At 43.5% G+C, this 18,413-nt stretch overlaps 1 protein-coding gene across 7 annotated transcripts in view; it reads left to right on the top strand.

Moving 5' to 3' along the window:
- Positions 1–18,413, top strand: part of stk33 (serine/threonine kinase 33) — a 243,418-nt gene that overhangs the window by 23,880 nt on the left and 201,125 nt on the right. For 3 of the 7 annotated variants that reach the window (XM_038808124.1, XM_038808122.1, XM_038808127.1), the window contains exon 2: positions 13,407–13,543. The exons of the other annotated variants lie outside the window; for them this stretch is intronic. The gene's annotated coding sequence lies outside the window, so the exon portion shown is untranslated. The remainder of the gene's footprint in view (positions 1–13,406; positions 13,544–18,413) is intronic. 7 annotated transcript variants of the gene reach the window in all.

The raw sequence follows: 18,413 nt of genomic DNA, 5'->3' as shown, positions 1-18,413 counted from the left end.
TTTCTTTACTAATAATTTCCTTCAGCTCTTCACTAAAACTTGTGCCTCTCAGAACTTCTAATACATTATTCATGTCTTCCTTTGTGAAGACAGAAGTAAAGTACAAATTTAGTTCCTCAGACATTTCTTTGTTCTCTATTATGAATTCCTCCGTTTCTGACGGTAAGAGGCCTACATTAGTTTTTATTAATGGTAGCGTAAATGAGAGACAAACATTCCTCCCTTGTATTCAGGAAAATTTTCTACATCAGTTTGTGTCCAGCCCAACAAGAAATGTTCGACTTGGTTCGTGGAAATGAGGTGGGACAAGTAGTTAAATGTCAGTGAGGGAACATTTAGGAGAAAGTGATTATTGTATCGTAAGGTTTAAGATGATGGAAAACTAAAATAGGTAATCCTGAGTAAGAATAATTAACTGGGGGAGAGCCAACTTCAATGGGGCAAGAACGGAGCTGAGCTGGATAGACTGAAATGAAAGGTTGGCGGGAAGGATTGTGGCTGAACAATGGGCTACCTTCAAAAAAGAAATGGTTCGGGCACAGGCAAGGCATATTCTTTCAAAAGGGCAAGGTAGGGGAAACAAATCCAGGGATCTCTGGATGAAAAAGGAGTTAGAAATTAGGACAAAGAATTCAAAGTTTGCTGATGCCAGCTGTCAATTAGAAAATACAGCTGAGAACCACGAGGAATACAGAAAGTTCAGAGGGATGGCAGAAAAGCATATTGGAGAAATGAAGACAGATCATGAGAAAAATCTGGCAGGCAACATAAAGGGGAATCCCCAAGTCCTCTATCGATATATGAATAGAAACAGGGTGGTAAAGGAGGAGTAGGGGCAACTGGGGACCTAAAAGGGAATTTAAACATGGAGATAGGGAGCATGGCTGAGGTATTGCATCTGTTTTTACCAAGGAGGTAGATGCTACCCAGGCCATGGTGGCAGAAGAGGAAACTCTGTCACTAGCAGATTATTGTCACTAGAAGGTTTCAAACCTCCTTTAAGGAGGAATTGTTAGATTGCCTGCTGGTACTTAAAGTTGACAATGCATTAGGACCGGATGAGATGTATCCAAGGATATTGAAGGAGGTGAGAGCGGAAATTGCAGGAGTACTGGCCATAATCCATAATCTCAGTTTTCCCTAGAGTCAGAAGAGGTGCCAGAGGACTGGAGAATTGTAAAAATGATGCCCTTGTTCAAAAAAGGTGGTAAGGGGCAGCACGGTGGCCTAGTGGTTAGCACAACCGCCTCACGGCGCTGAGGTCCCAGGTTCGATCCCGGCTCTGGGTCACTGTCCGTGTGGAGTTTGCACATTCTCCCCGTGTCTGCGTGGGTTTCGCCCCCACAACCCAAAAATGTGCAGAGTAGGTGGATTGGCCACGCTAAATTGCCCCTTAATAGAAAAAAAAAAATAATTGGGTAATCTAAATTTATAAAAAAAAAAAGGTGGTAAGGATAAGCATAACAATTACAAACTAGTCAGTTTAACTTCAGCGGTGGGGAAGCTTCTAGAAACAATTATTCAGGATGGAATTATTCAGCATGGAACAATGTTAGTGGATTAGGAAGAGCCAGCATTTATTTGTAATGGGGAAATTGTTTTTAACTAACTTGCTGGAGTTTTTTGAAGAGGTAACAGAGAGAGTTGATGAGGGTAATGTTGTTGATGTGGTGTACATGGACTTTCAAAAGGCATTCGATACAGTGATGCACTACAGACTCATGAGGAAAGTTATAGCTCATGGAATGAAAGGAACAATCACAACATGGATGCAGAATTGGCTGAATAATAATAATAGGAAGCAGTGAGTAATGGTCAATGGATGTTTTTCAAGCTGGAGGGAGGTTTGTAAGGGTGTCTCCAGGAGTCGTTATTGGGAACCTTGCTTTTCCTGATAATATTAATGATCTCGATCTTGGTGTGCAGGGGATAGTTTAAAAGTTTTCAGCTGATGTGAAATGTGGAAGCATTGTATACTGAGGCGGATGGTGTGGAACTTCAAAAAGACATGGCCAAATTGGTGGAGTTGGCAGATAGGTGACATGTGACATGTGAGGTGATGCATTTTGGTAGGAACAACATATAGAGTTAATGGAAAATAAGGGGTATAAATCTTAAGGGGGTGCAGGTGTAAAAGATCCCCTAGCACTATTTGAAGAAGTTTGGCAACATTTATTCTTCCCGAAAAAAGAGGTTATCTCATTGTGTGTGGAACCTTACCAAACACAGTTGGCCTACATAACAACGATGACAAGACTTAAAAATTAATTATTGGCATTTTGACCCGGAGGCATGAAAAGCACAACCTAAATGTGAGCTATTTCTTTAAAATCAAGCTCTCCTACCACTGCATATTGTACCAGTTTAATGTTTTAAGTTCTCAACAACATTTAAACCATCTTTTCCACCTATTATATGTATGTATATTTTAAGAATTATTCTGTACCTTAACCATCTTAATCAGATTTTCCTCAAATCTCATAAGCTTCGAAAAGCATAAGGGCACTCAACTTTGTAAATGGCGTAGATCTTGGTCATGCATCTGGGATATGAGCTCCGGGATCAATGTGAGTACAGTTGTAGAAATAACTTGCAATTTCGTCTCCTTTTCGTTCTTGGAATGTGGGCATTTCTGTTCAGGGCAGCATTTATTGGTCTTTAGAAGGTGGTAGTGAGGCACAGTCTTGAACTGTTGTAATTTGTTACATAGGGAATTACAGTATTTTGATTGAGTGATGCTGAAAGAATAGTTTCAAATGAGAGAAAATTTCAGGTGCTAGTGTTTCCATATCCTTTTGTGTGATAGAAGTTGTGGGTTTACAAGATGCTGTCTTTTTTTCTATTATTCTTTCAAAGGGCCTTGGCATTTTTTGTCTGGGCCGGCATCTTTTATTGCCAATCCCTAATTTTCCTTGAGAAGGTGTGGTGAGCCGCTGCCTTGAACCGCTGCAGTCAATGTGGTGTAGCTATACCCCAAATGCTGTTGGGGAGGGAGTTCCAGGATTTTGACGCAGCAACAGTGAAGGAATATAGGTGGATTGGCCATGCTAAATTGCCCGTAGTGTAAGGTTAATGGGGGGATTGTTGGGTTACGGGTATACGGGTTACGTGGGTTTAAGTAGGGTGATCATTGCTCGGCACAACATCGAGGGCCAAAGGGCCTGTTCTGTGCTGTACTGTTCTAAAAAAAAAAAGTGTTATGGGCCAGAGTTTAGAAAACTTCAAAGTATATCATGGAGTTCACCTGACCTACAACTGTTTATTGATTTTGGTTACGATGAGCACAAGGGCCTGCCTTTCAGGTGTTATTCAACAGAGACCTTAAGCACTTTTAATCAAAAACAAGTTTTATTCTATGAGTTTAGTTAACATTGTTATAAACACATACAGCAAGCATTTTTATCAACTACAACCATAAATACTCCACACAGCTTCAGTAACTATGTATAACCCTTAATAAATTCCCCCCTTTAACTGTTCCAATTTAACAACAAGGTCCCATAAACTAGTACCCCCTTTTCAAAGGTGTGATCCAGCACACAGCACCCAAGACCTGGTATGGATACTCTGGTTTCTTTTCCAAAACAGCAGGTTTGAATTCCTTCCAGAAAGCAATTATTTATTTTCAAGTTATCAAGCAGTCTGGAAACAGCTTTGAAAATGAAGATAGAGAGACAGGCCAAGATACTTCTCTTTCTGAGTACAGCAGCCAAATGTGAAAACAAAAACAAAAATACTCAGAGCCACAAACAAGCCCCAAACTAAAACGAAAGTCAAAACAACTCTCAGAGCCACAACCCAGCTCCACCCACACAATGACATCACTGAAGCCAAGTGATGAGACAAAAATATATATATTTTTTTTAAATTTAGAGTACCCAATTGTTTTTTTTCCAATTAAGGGGCAATTTAGCATAGCCAATCCACCTAACCGGCACATCTTTTGGGTTGTGGGGGTGAAACCCACGTTGACACGGGGAGAATGTGCAAACTCCACACGGACAATGACCCAGGTCCGAGATTTGAATCCGGGTCCTCAGTGCCGTAGGCAGCAATGCTACCCACTGTGCCACCGTGATACCCTTCAAAAACATTTCTCCCATGACACTAGTCAGGATGGTGTGTTGCTTGGAGGGGAACTTGCAGATGGTTCTTGACCTTCCAGATAGTAGTGGTTGTGGGTTTGAAAGATGCTGTCTAAGGGTCCATGGTGAGTTGCTGCAGTGCATCTTGTAGATGGTGCACACTGCTACCACTGTGTGTCAGTGGTGGAGGGAATGGATGTTAGAGGTGGTGGATAGGGGTCAGTCAAGCAGGTTGCTTTGTTCTGGATGGCGTTGAGCTTCTTGAGTGTTGTTGGGGCTGCAGTCATCCAGGCAAGTGGAGAGTATTCGGTCATACTTCTAACTGGTGCCATGTAGATGGTGAAAAGGCTTTAGGGAGTCAGGAGATGAATTATTCTTGCAGAAATCTTAATCTCTGACCTGCTGTTATAGCAACAGTATTTATGTGGCTAGCTTAATTTCTGGTCACTGGTAGGTCCCAGGATTTTCACAGTGGGGGTTTCAGTAATGGTAATGCCATTGAATGTTAATAATAACCTAATAAAGGGCAGCACGGTGGCCTAGTGGTTAGCACAACCGCTTCACGGCGCTGAGGTCCCAGGTTCGATCCCGGCTCTGGGTCACTGTCCGTGTGGAGTTTGCACGTTCTCCCCGTGTCTGCGTGGGTTTCGCCCCCACAACCCAAAAATGTGCAGAGTAGGTGGATTGGCCACGCTAAATTGCCCCTTAATTGGAAAAAATAATTGGGTAATCTAAATTTATAAAAAAAAAAAAAAATAATAACCTAATAATAATCTTTATTAATGTCACAAGTAGGCTTACATTCACACTGTAATGAAGTTACTGTGAAAATCCCCTAGTCGCCAGACTACGGCGCCTGTTCGGGTACACTGAGGGAGAATTCAGAATGTTCAATTCACGTAACAAGCATGTCTTTCGGGACTTGTGGGAGGAAACCGGAGCACCTGGTGGAAACCCACGCAGACAGTGACCCAAGCTGGGAATCGAACCGGGTCTCTGGCGCTGTGACACAACAGTGCTAACCACTGTGCTACCATGCCGCCAAGTGAGTTGGCTAGATTCTCCCCTGTTGGAGATGGTCATTGCCTAACACTTGTGTGGCGCAAATGTTACTTACCACTTATTATTCAAAACCTGAATATTGTCTAGGTATTTTTACATACGGACATGGACTGCTTCAGTATCTGAGGAGTCATGAATGGAGCTAAACATTGTAAATAATCCGTGAGCACCCCCACTTCTGACTTTATGATGGAAGGAAGGTCATTGATGAAGCAGTTGAAGATGGTTGGGCCAATGACATTACCGTGAGGAACTCTTGCAGTGATGCCTTGGAATTGATATGATTGACCTGCGACAACCACATCTATCTTCCTATTTGCTCAGTATGACTTCAACCAGTGGAGAGTTTCCCCCCTAATTCCCATTGACTCCAGTTTTGCTCAGCTTCTTTTTGTCCATATTTAGACCAAGGCTGCAATGAGGTCAGGAGCTGTGGCCCTGGCAGAAATCAAACTGAGCGTAGTGAGCAGGATAATGCTGACTAAGTGCCATTTGATGGCACTGTCAATGACAACTTCCATCACTTTGCTGACAAGCACTTGTTGAGTTAATTAAGCACATAGTAGATTGTACTGTTATTGTCCTGTACCAGGCCTTCAAATGTTTTGTTCACTCTGATTAGGGACCAATAACTTAGTTTAAAGTAGACAAAGATTGATTTTTGAGATACTGATAATGTGCTTAAACTGATTGTCAGTGTAATTCTTAATACAATCAGGATTGTTTAGCAAATGCTGTCCAATTGTGGAACCACATCTAATGTTGGATACTTGGTTTTGACTTTTGCTAACAGGCCTGGTTAGGTGGGTGCGGTCAGTACAAAGAAAAAGGAAAAATTACAGCACAGTAACAGGCCCTTCGGCCATCCAAGCCTGCACCGACCATGCTGCCTATCTGAGCTAAAACCCCCTACCCTTCCAGGGACCATATCCCTCTATTCCCATCCTATTCATGTATTTGTCAAGACGCCCCTTAAAAGTCACTGTCGTATCTGCTTCCACTACTTCCCCCGGAAGCAAGTTCCAGGCTGCCACCATCCTCTGTGTAAAAAAGCCTCGTGCATCTCCTTTAAATTTTGGCCCTCGCACCTTAAATCTAAGCCCCGTAGTAATTAACTCTTCCAGCCTGGGAAAAAGCTTCTGACTATCCACTCTGTCCATGCCCCTCATAATCCCGTAGACTTCTATCAGGTCGCCCCTCAATCTTCGTTGTTCCACTGAGAACAAACCAAGCCTCTCCAACCTCTCTTCATAGCTAACGTATTCCATACCAGGCAACATCCTGGTAAATATCTTCTGCACCCTCTCCAAAGCCTCCACATCCTTCTGGTAGTGTGGCGACCAGAATTGAACACTATATTCCAAGTGCGGCCTAACTAAGATTCTATAAAGCTGCAACATGACTTGCCAATTTTTAACCTCTAATGCCCCGGCCTATGAAGGCAAGCGTGCCATATGTCTTCTTGACTACCTTCTCCACCTGCGTTGCCACTTACAGAGACCTGTGTACCTGTACACCTTGATCCTTCTGCCTATCAATACTCTTAAGGGTTCTACCATTTACTGTATATTTCCTATCTACATTAGACCTTCCAAAATGCATTACCGTACATTTGTCTGGATTAAACTCCATCTGCCATCTCTCCGCCCAAGTCTCCAACCGATCTATATCCTGCTGTATCCTCTGGCAGTCCTCATCGCTATCCGCAATTCCTTTGTGTTGTATGCAAATTTACTAATCCAACCAGTTACATTTTCCATCAAATCATTTGGGTATATATTTATTACAAACTGCAAAGGTCCTAGCACTGATCCCTGAGGAACGCCACTAGTCACAGCCCTCTATTCAGAAACGCACCCTTCCATTGCTACCCTCTGTCTTCTATGACCGGGCCAGTTCTGTATCCATAGAACATAGAACAGCACAGAACAGGCCCTTCGGCCCTCGATGTTGTGCCGAGCTTTGTTCCGAAACCAAGATCAAGCCATCCCACTCCCTGTCATTCTGGTGTGCTCCATGTGCCTATCCAATAACCGCTTGAAAGTTCCTGAAGTGTCTGACTCCACTATCACAGCAGGCAGTCCATTCCACACTCTAACCACTCTCTGAGTAAAGAACCTACCTCGGACATCCCTCCTATATCTCCCACCCCGAACCTTATAGTTATGCCCCCTTGTAACAGCTACATCCACCCGAGGAAATAGTCTGTGAACGTCCACTCTTTCTATCCCCCTCATCATCTTATAAACCTCTATTAAGTCGCCTCTCATCCTCCTTCGCTCCAATGAGAAAAGCCCTAGCTCCCTCAACCTTTCCTCATAAGACCTACCCTCCAGTCCAGGCAGCATCCTGGTAAATCTCTTTTTCACCCTTTCCAATGCTTCTACATCCTTCCTATAATGAGGTGACCAGAACTGCACACAATACTCCAACTGTGGCTCAGTGTCCTGTACAGTTGCAGCAAAACCCCACGGCTTTTAATAAATGCTAACACACTATAGGACTTCTTCACGGCTCTACCCACTTGAGTGGCAACCTTCAGAGATCTGTGGACATGCACCGCAAGATCTTTCTGTTCCTCCACATTCCTCAGAACCCTGCTGTTGACCCTGAAATCCGCATTCAAATTTGTCCTACCAAAATGAATCACCTCGCACTTATCAGGGTTAAACTCCATCTGCCATTTTTCGGCCAGCTCTGCATCCTATCAATGTCTCTGCAGCCTACAACAGCCCTCCACCTCATCCACTACTCCACCAATCTTGGTGTCATCAGCAAATATACTGTCTCACCCTTCAGCCTCCTCCTCCAAGTCATTGATAAAAATCGCAAATAATAGAGGACCCAGCACTGATCCCTGTGGTACACCGCTGGTAACTGGTCTCCAGTCTGAAAATGTTCCATCCACCAACACCCTCTGTTTCTATATGTTAACCAGTTACTTATCCAATTGGCCAAATTTCCCTCTATCCCACATCTCCTTACTTTCTTCATGAGCCGACCATGGGGAACCTTATCAAACGCCTTACTGAAATCCATGTATACGACATCAACTGCTCTACCTTCATCTACACACTTAGTTACCTCCTCAAAGAATTAAATCAAATTTATGAGGCAAGACTTACCCTTCACGAATCCGTGTTGACTATCCCGGATTAAGCTGCATCTTTCCAAATGGTCATTAATCCTATCCCTCAGGACTCTTTCCATTAACTTACCGACCAGCGAAGTAAGACTACCCGGCCTATAATTACTAGGGTCATTCCTATTCCCTTTCTTGAACAGAGGAACAACATCCATCTTACCACCTCACCTCTGATCCTATGCGACTTCACCTTATGTACCAGTCTGCCATGAGGGACCTTGTCAAAGGCCTTACTGAAGAACACCCACTGCCCTACCCTCATCAATCATCTTCGTTGCTGCCTGGAAAAACTCAATCAAGTTAGTGAGACACGACCTCCCCTTCACAAAATCATGTTGCCTTTCACAAATACGTCCACTTATTTCCAAGTACGAGTAAATCCTGTATCGAAGAATCCTCTCCAATAATTTCCCTACTACTGTCGTGAGGCTCACCGGCCTGTAATTTCCTCAATTATCCTTGCTACCCTTCTTAAACAAAGGAACAACATTGGCTATTCTCCAATCCTCTGGGACCTCCCCTGTAACCAGTGAGGATACAAAGATTTCTCTCAAGGCCCCAGCAATTTCATCCCTCGCCTCTTTCAGTATTCTGAGGTATATCCCATCTGGCCCTGGAAATGTATCTATCTTCATGTTTTTCAACTTTGCCTGCTGTGAGCAGCCAAAGGGATATGCTATTTGATAAGATCCACCAATCGTTGCGACATAATGGCCGAAATACCTGGCATCACACTGGCACTGAAATTTGTTACCACATTACTCTGATAGGCTGAAAGTCTTTTTGGCTTGACAATACCACTGCGTTGCTATTGTGTAGTAGCAACATGAAATGGCTAGCTTCAACTGTTGCTCAAACTTTTCATGCACCTTATCCTGTCCGGGTAATCTGAGGTAGGCTGGGCATTTCTCAGGACCGAAGATGTAGTAGGCCTTGGGTTATAAATAGCTTGTTACATACTGACTAGATAACCATTACACGTTGTTCCAGTTACACACACAGCTACAAACGCTCAACCATGACAAAAGCAAATACATGTAACAAGAAAAATTAACAGGATTAAAGAACACAACATTAACATAACTTAGCACCAGCATTTTTTTATGCTCTTCCTTTATCTCTGCAACAAATGCTTCAGTTAAATTCACAGACCAACTGTCACCCATTTTGTAAGCTGTGGGTGTAATTCCATCTTTAAATTGATCTTCTGAATTGGTAAATTCTCATTGTGAGACAGCAAGGTCAAAATGGCTACTTTGTGTGCCAATCCCTTATCGAATATAAAGCTTTTTTGGGCTGTTAAGAATGTTATTGAGATGCTTTTATTGTTTAAATGAAAGTGGTTTGTGTTCCCTTTGGGTTTGATCTTTGAATACATTCAGATCTTTTAATTTCTACTGATGCCATTTCAAAAGTTACTTATTTACTTCTTCATTTTGGATTTTTATTTCCCTTTCCAGTTCTTTAAGTCTTCCATGAATTCACAAACCACATCATTCCAATCCTCTTGGGGTTTTAAATGGTCTTTTACGGACTGTCCACTTGCCTGGATTTTTGTTGTATAACTGAACTGAACTGCCAGGATTTCTGCTGCTGTCTCCTGTGTCTCAGCACTGGCAAGTACTCGTAATTCAGTGTCAGGCTCATTGACCCTTCCAGATCACCTTGTGGTCTGTACTTTCTGCTGAAAATCTTTCTTTGGCAATTCTGCAGGCATTTTGTTGCCTCTGTATTGTCCATTACTGAGATGGATTTACTTGAATCAGTTATTTGTTCAACTGGATCACAGATAGGCAAGGACGTTTTATTCACAGGAACAGCTTTGGAACTATGATACCCCATCCCAGAAAGTGGAAAAACGAGACTACTCGCTTTATCATTGTTGAGCATAAAATCTACGTTTTTAACTGGTAATTTCAGAACAATTTCAACCACACAAAGCTCCTTCATAAGAACACAAATTAAATGTACTTAATACAAAGGTAAAGGCACAGACTTCATCAATACCCTTTATTAGTACATTCTGATTGAGCGAGCTGTCTGAAGGAAGGTCCAAATCCTTCGCTAACAAGTTCTTAGCTGAACCAGTATCTCTCCGGATAACAATTTTTCTGCGCTCTTTCTTGAATAAAAATGGAATGACTTTCCGTTCAAGTATCAACTCCTTATAATCCTTTGCATCTGTATATATGTTCCCAAGATAAAAACATTAGATACAATTGGTTTCTTACAATCTTCAATTTCTGGTGCAGATTTCCCTGTGGAAATTCCTGACACTTGAACCAATGCCACTGATTTCACACCCATTTCTTTTCCTCAAGACATTTTCAGAAGACGTCTTAAGCGTTCGTGCCACTGGTTTATCGTTCAGCTTCCAAAAATCGGCTTTATGATGTCCTACCTTTTAGCAAGAAAAGCATCCTGAGTTTCGTTACATAATTTTTATCTCTACATTATCATTTTTATTGATTGGGCCAGCTTTTGCCTTCTCCCTAAAGCTGCACTCTTGCTTCAGATTCCCTGTGAATTTAAAAATGGCTCCACTACCATCTAGCTGCCTAGGTGATGTATCATACTGATCTACCAGAACCTTGCACCTTCGATATCTTACATTCTTCCAGGCGTGACCTAATAATTATTGGGATGCTGTTTGAAAATTCTTTCAGTATTATTAGCTCTCTCATATTCTCAGCAGTTTGTTCTAATTCCATTAATCAAAACCACCAACCCCACAACATTTCTTTCTCCTTAGAATATTCTACAAATGTTTCATTTGGGGCATGATTTAGCGGCCGCATTGTGCCTGGTAAGGCTCCATGTGGCAGTTACATCACGGAGAGGCCCAAATTGGGAACTGCGCGGGTGCCGGGCGGTTTGCAATCTAACCCGCCTAGATGAGGCGTGAAGCTAATTGAGGCCAATTAAGAGCTATCTCCATCTCATTCGCAAGATGGAAGGCTGATCTAATGGCCTCCCGTGATCTAACTGGCTTCCCAGTCAGATGGGTAACAATTAACAGGGTACACACAAACGTGGACCAGGCGACATGACACCTAGGGGGTCTCCCAGGCCATTGGGAGTCCCTGGGTGGTAAGGGACAGGGCAGGGTGGAACCCTGGTTCTCCTGGCAACCGGGCACCTTGGCACTGCCAGGCTGGCAGGGGATCTACCAATCTGGCAGGAGCATTGCCAGTGTGCCAGTGCCAAGGTGCCCAGATCCCAGGGTGGCACTTCCAAGGCTAAGGGCCTGAAAGGGGCCATGCCCATGAAAGGAGAGATGAGGGTGGTGTGAAGGATGGGGGGGGGAGTGGGGAAGGGCAGGTATGAAGGGGCCTCTAGAAAGTTGGGGGTGTGAAGGGTGGGGGTCCTGGCGGGGGGAGACCCAAAAGGAGGCATGGAAAGGCCTGAAAAAGGACCCCATAGCAGGGTGTCCTCATTTTTGGGGCTGTGGGAGTGACAGTGCCCATGGGTTGGGTGTGTGGGGGACCCTCAAGCTCACTGAGAGATTGGGGCACGCTTTCAAAATGGTGACCCGATCTCTGAGGAGCCGGCCTGGCCAGTCAGCTCAGCTCCCCAGTGATGAAAAAAATTTGAAGTATCGACTAGCCTGGAGAGAAACCCCCCGGGGCCCGAAAAAGTGACTACGTGTTGTTAGATAGCGGTCGGGAACTCACGGATAAAGCTGCGGAGAAACCCCCAGCCAAACCCGCCTGAAATTACACTTAGAAACTTTTCAGTTAGATCGTGCCCTTGGTCTTTTTAAAATCTGAAATTTTAATTTATATGCTGCAGGCACAAACACATAAGCATTAAGTACTGCAGTTTTAACAACCTATCAACCTTGATCTTAGTGCTTAGTATCAGCACTTTGTCTGTGGATTTGAAATCCCCCAAGAGGATTTTGGGCAGCACAAGTGGATAGCACTGTGGCTTCACAGCGCCAGGGTCCCAGGTTCGATTCCCCGCTGGGTCACTGTCTGTGTGGAGTCTGCACTTTCTCCCTGTGTCTGCGTGGGTTTCCTCTGGGTACTCCAGTTTCCTCCCACAGTCCAAAGACGTGCAGGTTAGGTGGATTGGCCATGATAAATTGCCCTTAGTGACCAAAAAGGTTAGGAGGGGTTATTGGGTTACGGGGATAGGGTGGAAGTGAGGGCTTAAGTGGCTCGGTGCAGTCTCGATGGGCCGAATGGCCTCCTTCTGCACTGTATGCTCTATGTTCTAAGAGCCCCCAGTTTATTTATGATCCTGGGCCAGAGCCCCAAATGTTTGGTATGATCTGGTTAGGGACCATTAACGCTTTGCTTAAAGTAGACAAAGTTTGATTTTCAAGACACTCGCTAAAAGAATAAAACCACAAGATTTTACGATATTTGAACAAACTTACAAACTACAAGGTCGGAACAATAAAACAATTTTTAATATCTGTCTTGTTTAACATCCAGGGTTAATATGAGATACATGTGAGTTAACTTGCAAACTATGGTTGAACAAACCATACTGGACCATACATAGATGCGACCAAGACAGATATCACAAATTTCTCAAAAACCTACCAAGATTCCAGTGAATAGTGAGTGAACCAATCTCAATGAAACTCTGTCTCTGTCATGAGGAATTACCATCAAAGATCTCACACTGGAATTCTCTCTAAATGTTGCTCCAACTTGTTTGGCCTCAGCGATGGCACAACATCCAGGATTTCAATCTCATCTTCCAAGACTCTCTTCTGGATTCTCGAGTCTGCCTTCGAGCACCGACTCACACGCACAACTTCAGCTCTTTGACTCAATAGGGCACAACCTTCTGCTGCCTTCCTTGATTGCCAGGGCTTCTCCGGAGCTCTCGTCGATTACCAGGTCTCCTCCTGAACCCTCTTTGAGTCTGCCAAATACAGTCCTCTTTCAGCTTGGAACCTCTTTGGCCCTCTTTTTTTAACATTTTGACCTCTCCCTGACCTCTCCCTATGGATCTTCCTCCTGCTTCCTCTCCCTTTGGGACATCTCCCTGTCACCTCCTTATCCCCTGTCTGGGACTCCTCTTAGCTAAGGTGCTCTGCTGCTGGTCCTGTGACCCACGTTTTAGTGCGGTTTCTTTTTTTTTCTCTTTTTCCGCAGATGCACTGATTTCAGGATAACCAAGCTCTTTAACTACTGGATTGCGCATGCATCGCCTGCCTACTCCCAGCGTTTGCATGCACCAAACTCTCAAGGCTTGCTGCAACTTGGAGTTCCCTGCCTCTGCTCTCGACAAGGTAAATCTGGATTTCTGAACAGTGCATACTGTAGCCATGGTGCCTTGGTGGTGGAGAAGGTAAATGTTAAATGTGGTGGATGGCATGCCTATCAAGTGGATTGCTTTTTCTTGGACCAGTGACCCTCAAGTGTCATTAGAACTAAACTGATTCAGGCTCCTAACTTGTGCTTTGTGGATGGTGGATGAGCTTTATGAATCAAGTGGTGATTTCCAACTTCGTGACCTGCTTTTGTAGCCACAGTATCTGGTTGGCCTGTTAATTTTCTGGTTAATGGTCGCTATCAGGGTGTTGCTGATGGAGGACTCAGTGATGGTAATGCCATTGTGTTCAGGGGAGATGGTTAGATTCTCCCTTTCTGGAGATGATCATTACCTGATACTTTTGTGGCACTAATGTCACTTACAACTTATCAGGCCAAACCTGAATGTTGTCCTGGTATTGCTGCTTGTGGGCACAGACAGCTTTATTATGTGAGTGGTTGCAAATGGAACTGAATGCTATGTAATCACCCGTGGATATAGGAGCATGTAGCAGTAGGAATAGTGCATAAGCCCCTTGAACTAGCTCCACCATTCATTAAGATCATGGCTAATCGTATTGTGGTCTCAACTCCACTTCACTGTCCGCCCCACAACCCTTGACTCCCTTGTAGTTCAAAAATCTGTCTAGCTCAGCCTTGAATATATTCAATGACCCAGCTTCCACTGCTCTCTGGGTAGAGAAGTCCAAAGGTTCATAAACTTCTGAGAGAAGAAATTCTTCCTAATTTCTGTCTTAAATGGGATATCCTGTATTCTGAAACTGTGCTTCCTACTTCTAGATTCCACCATGAGGGAGAACATTGTCCCAGCATCTGACCTATAAAGTCTCCTCAGAATTTTTAATGTTTCAATAAGATCATCTCTCATTTTTCTAAACTCCAATGGGTATAGGCCCAACCTGCCTATATGTACGAGCAGACCTCTGAAATGCCTCCAATTCAAATATATCTCACCTTAAATAAGGGGTTCAAAACTGTACACGACACTCTAGTATGGTCTCAGCAATATACTGCACAATTCTAACAAGACTATCCAACTTTAATACTGCATCCCGCTTGCAACTTAGGCCTATATTCCATTTTGCCTTTATAATTGCATGCTATACCTACATGCTAACATTTCTGCGCTTCATATAAAAGGATACCCAGATCCCTCTGCACCATAGCATTTCATAGACTCTCCATTTAAATATTTTGCTTTCCTATTTTTACTACTAAAGTAGATAAGCTCACATTTGCCCACATTGTAATGTATCTGCCATATTTTGGCCCACTGACGTAACCTAGCTGTACCCCTTTGCAGAGTTGTGTTCTCGTAACTTGCTTCCCAAACTATCTTTTATCATCAACCAATTTGGCTACAATAAACTCTGTCCCTTCACCCAAGTTATTAAAATAGATTATTAATGGTTTATGCCTCGCATTGATCTCTGTGACACCCACGAGTTATATTTTGCCAACCTGAAAATTATCAATTTATCCTGGCTATTCATTTCCTTTTAGTTGGCTGATCCTCTATCCATGCTAATGAATTGCCTCCAACAACACAAGCTCTTCTGTAGTAACCTTTTATGTGGCACCTTTTGAAAATCTAAATATACTGCATCTACTTGATCCTCTTTATTTCTGCTGCTTGTTACTGTGACGATCCCAGTTAAAGTTATAACCAGATGGGAAGATCTCTGAATGGAACTCTGGCTCAAAAGGCCGTAACTTTTCTTTTCCTTCATAAAATGTGGGGAAACAGAGTCACAGAACCACTAATTAGTTTTAACACCAAGAAAAAAACCATTTATTAAATGTGAAAAAAATTGGATGATGATATAATATGCTTTTACTCACCCCTTATCTTAATAATTGCATAAAGGCTTTAGGATTAACATGGATTACAAAGTATATCTTAATCTACAATGGTGACTGTGAGCAAATACACTCTCCACCCTGAACCCCAAGTGAATGTGAATGTCTCCTCAGAACTTCCCCAGATGATTGCCACGGGAGAGTTTCCAAAATCCACTCGCAAAACCACGCTTTTAAATCTTCTCTCATAATTATCCTTTCCCTTAGTGGTTTGCATTCCAAAATCCAGTCTAGGTTTACTAATAACTCTTCTAACCCAAGTTCCTGCTCCACTTTTGACAGTGAGTTCAGTCCAGAATTTTACACCACCCCGTTTTAGGCTTCCTTTGTCATAACTGCCTTTACACAATTTTTGTCATCGGCCACCGATTTCCTTAATTATTTCAACTTCCGTTCCACAGGCTGCAGTAAAATCTCACAAACCTGAAAATCGCTTCAGATATCTTTCTGATGTCTCAGCTTTCTTATCAGCTCTGCAAGTTGTTACTGAACAGTTCTAGTCACTTTAATCTTAGACGTCTTGGAAACCTTTCTTCATTTCTCTAGTTTCCTTAACTAACTGCTCTTCACATCTCTGCACTTGTTTTCTTAGCCATTACCTAGGTATGGCTTTTCTTTTAGCAAAGCTGAGAGAGATGTTGTCTCTCTAGCTTTCTAAACTAACTGCTTCTAGCAGAGCTGTGAGAACTGCCTTCTTCAACTGATCATAAATTCAGCCAAAACTAAAAACTCACAGCTTTTCTACCTTACAAGCCCCAGTTGCTGAGCAACATCCATATACTTCTGCTGGCCTATGTATTCTCCAAACACAATAGAAACACAGTTGGAACTTAACCAACGCTCACATATACCTATGTACAGCACAAATCTTACCTCCAGGCATCGAACATTAAATTAAACACACTTAAAACTATATCTTATTTCTGATGTTTTTCAATATAAATATAGATCCTTCAAAACTATCTTTGTTTTCCGAACAGTTACATCCTCAAAGAATTCTAATAAATTGTCAAGCACTATTTCCCCTTCATAAAACGATATTGACTCTGCTTTTCTAAATGTCCCATTGTACATTTTTACAGTGACTAATGTCAGACAAACTGGCTGGCAGTTTCCTGATCCCCATCTCACTCCTTTCTTGAACAAGGGGCGGGATTCTCCGACCCCGCGCCAGGTCGGAGAGTCACTGGGGGGCCGTGGGATTCGCGCCACGCTGCCCTGACCTCGGGACGCGATTCTCCGCAGAGCGGGGAATAGGCACCATTGGGGCCGGCGTGGTCGGCGCGGCGCCGGTCTGGGGCCGCTCTACGTGGATGGGCCTGAATGGGCCGAGCGGCTGTTAAAAAAACTAGTCCCGCCGGCGCCATTCTAACCTGCTCTGAGCCGGCAGGACCTCGGCGTTGAAGGGTTGGGTGGGGTGGAGTGGCGGGTCCGACCCTGGGAGGGGGTGCCTCCGATGTGGCCTGGCCCGCGATCGGGACCCACCAATCGGCGGGCCGGCCTCTCTGTCTCCCAGCCTCCTTTCGTCCGCGCCGCGCCTGTAGTCCTGCGCCATGTTGGGTCGGGGCTGGCATGGTCAAAGGAGACACCGCACATGTGCGGAAATCGCGCCGGTGGGACTGCGCATGCGCGGACTCACGCCGGACCCACTGCGCATGCACACATCCCCTGGCGCCCATTCCACGGCCGGATCAGCAGCTGGAGTGGCGTGAACCGCTCCAGCGCCCTGATCCTGGGGCCGTGTTGACGTAGTCAGGAAACGCAACGGCGTTTATAGCAGCATCAACACTTAGCCTCAGGGCCAGAGAATCCCGCCCAAGATTTATGATTACAATCGCAATTTTGCAATCGGCTGGGACCATTCCAGAAGCTGAGGAACTTTGGAGGATTTCGACTAAGTATTTCTGCAGCCACACCTTTTAATACCCAAGGGGACAGGCCATCAAGTCCAGGAGACTTGTCAACCTTTAAGCCATTATTTTTCTTAATACTTTTGCTCTTGTGATAGCGATTATTTCATGTTCCACCCTTGATTTTCTGTAATCATTGGGAGTCTTTTAGTGTCTTCTGCCATGAAGACAGATATAAATTTCTCCCTCTTATTATTTTTAATTCCTCCCTCCAGTATTATTTTTAATGATCGGTTTGCTGGTTTTTGAAGTTTTCTCAATTTTACGCCCTACCCTTAAATTTCACAGCATTGTACTTAACTTCCTTAGTTATCTACAGCTGGCTAATCTCCTCAAATGGGCTTTCTTTCTCAATGGAATATATCTTTGAGAGTTATCTAATATCTCCTTAAATGTCTGCCTTGCTTATCTTATCGTCTTACCTTTTAGTTTATATTCCCAGTCCGCTTTACCGAACTTTTTCTTCATGCTTTTGTAATTGTTTTTACTTAAGTTTAAGACACTAGTTTAAGACCCAAGTTTCTCACCCTGAGACTGAAGAGTTCTAAAAATAGCCTCTTCACACATTGGTTACAAAACTTATTGTTCTCAGAAATTATCCTGAATATATTCTAGGAATATGTCTTTAAGGCCATCTTTGCCAATTTGATTTGTCCAGTCTATTTGAAGTATAAAATCACCCATTATTCTTGCAGTTCCTTCTAAGCCCTCATTATTTCTTGAATTATATTCTGTCTATCAGAGTAGCTACTGTTGAGGTAGGGGGCTACTCTCATCAATTATTTAGTTCCCTTGCTATATCTTACTCCACCCAAACTGCTTGTACATCTTGACCTTCCGAACCAAGATCATTTACAATCATAGAATTTACAGTGCAGAAGAAGGCCATTCGACCCATCGTCTGAACTGGCCCTTGGAAAGAGCACCCTACTTAAGCCCACGCCGCCAACCCTATCCCAGTAACCCCATCTAACCTTTTGTACTAAGGAACAATTACCACGGCCAATCCACTTAACCTGCACAACTTTAGACTGTGGAAGGAAACCGGAGCACCCGG

Source organism: Scyliorhinus canicula, chromosome 9 (assembly GCF_902713615.1).
Source record: "Scyliorhinus canicula chromosome 9, sScyCan1.1, whole genome shotgun sequence".
NCBI lineage: Eukaryota > Metazoa > Chordata > Chondrichthyes > Carcharhiniformes > Scyliorhinidae > Scyliorhinus > Scyliorhinus canicula.
Note: the sequence above shows the minus strand (reverse complement) of the source record. Positions and strands in the feature narration are given on the sequence as shown.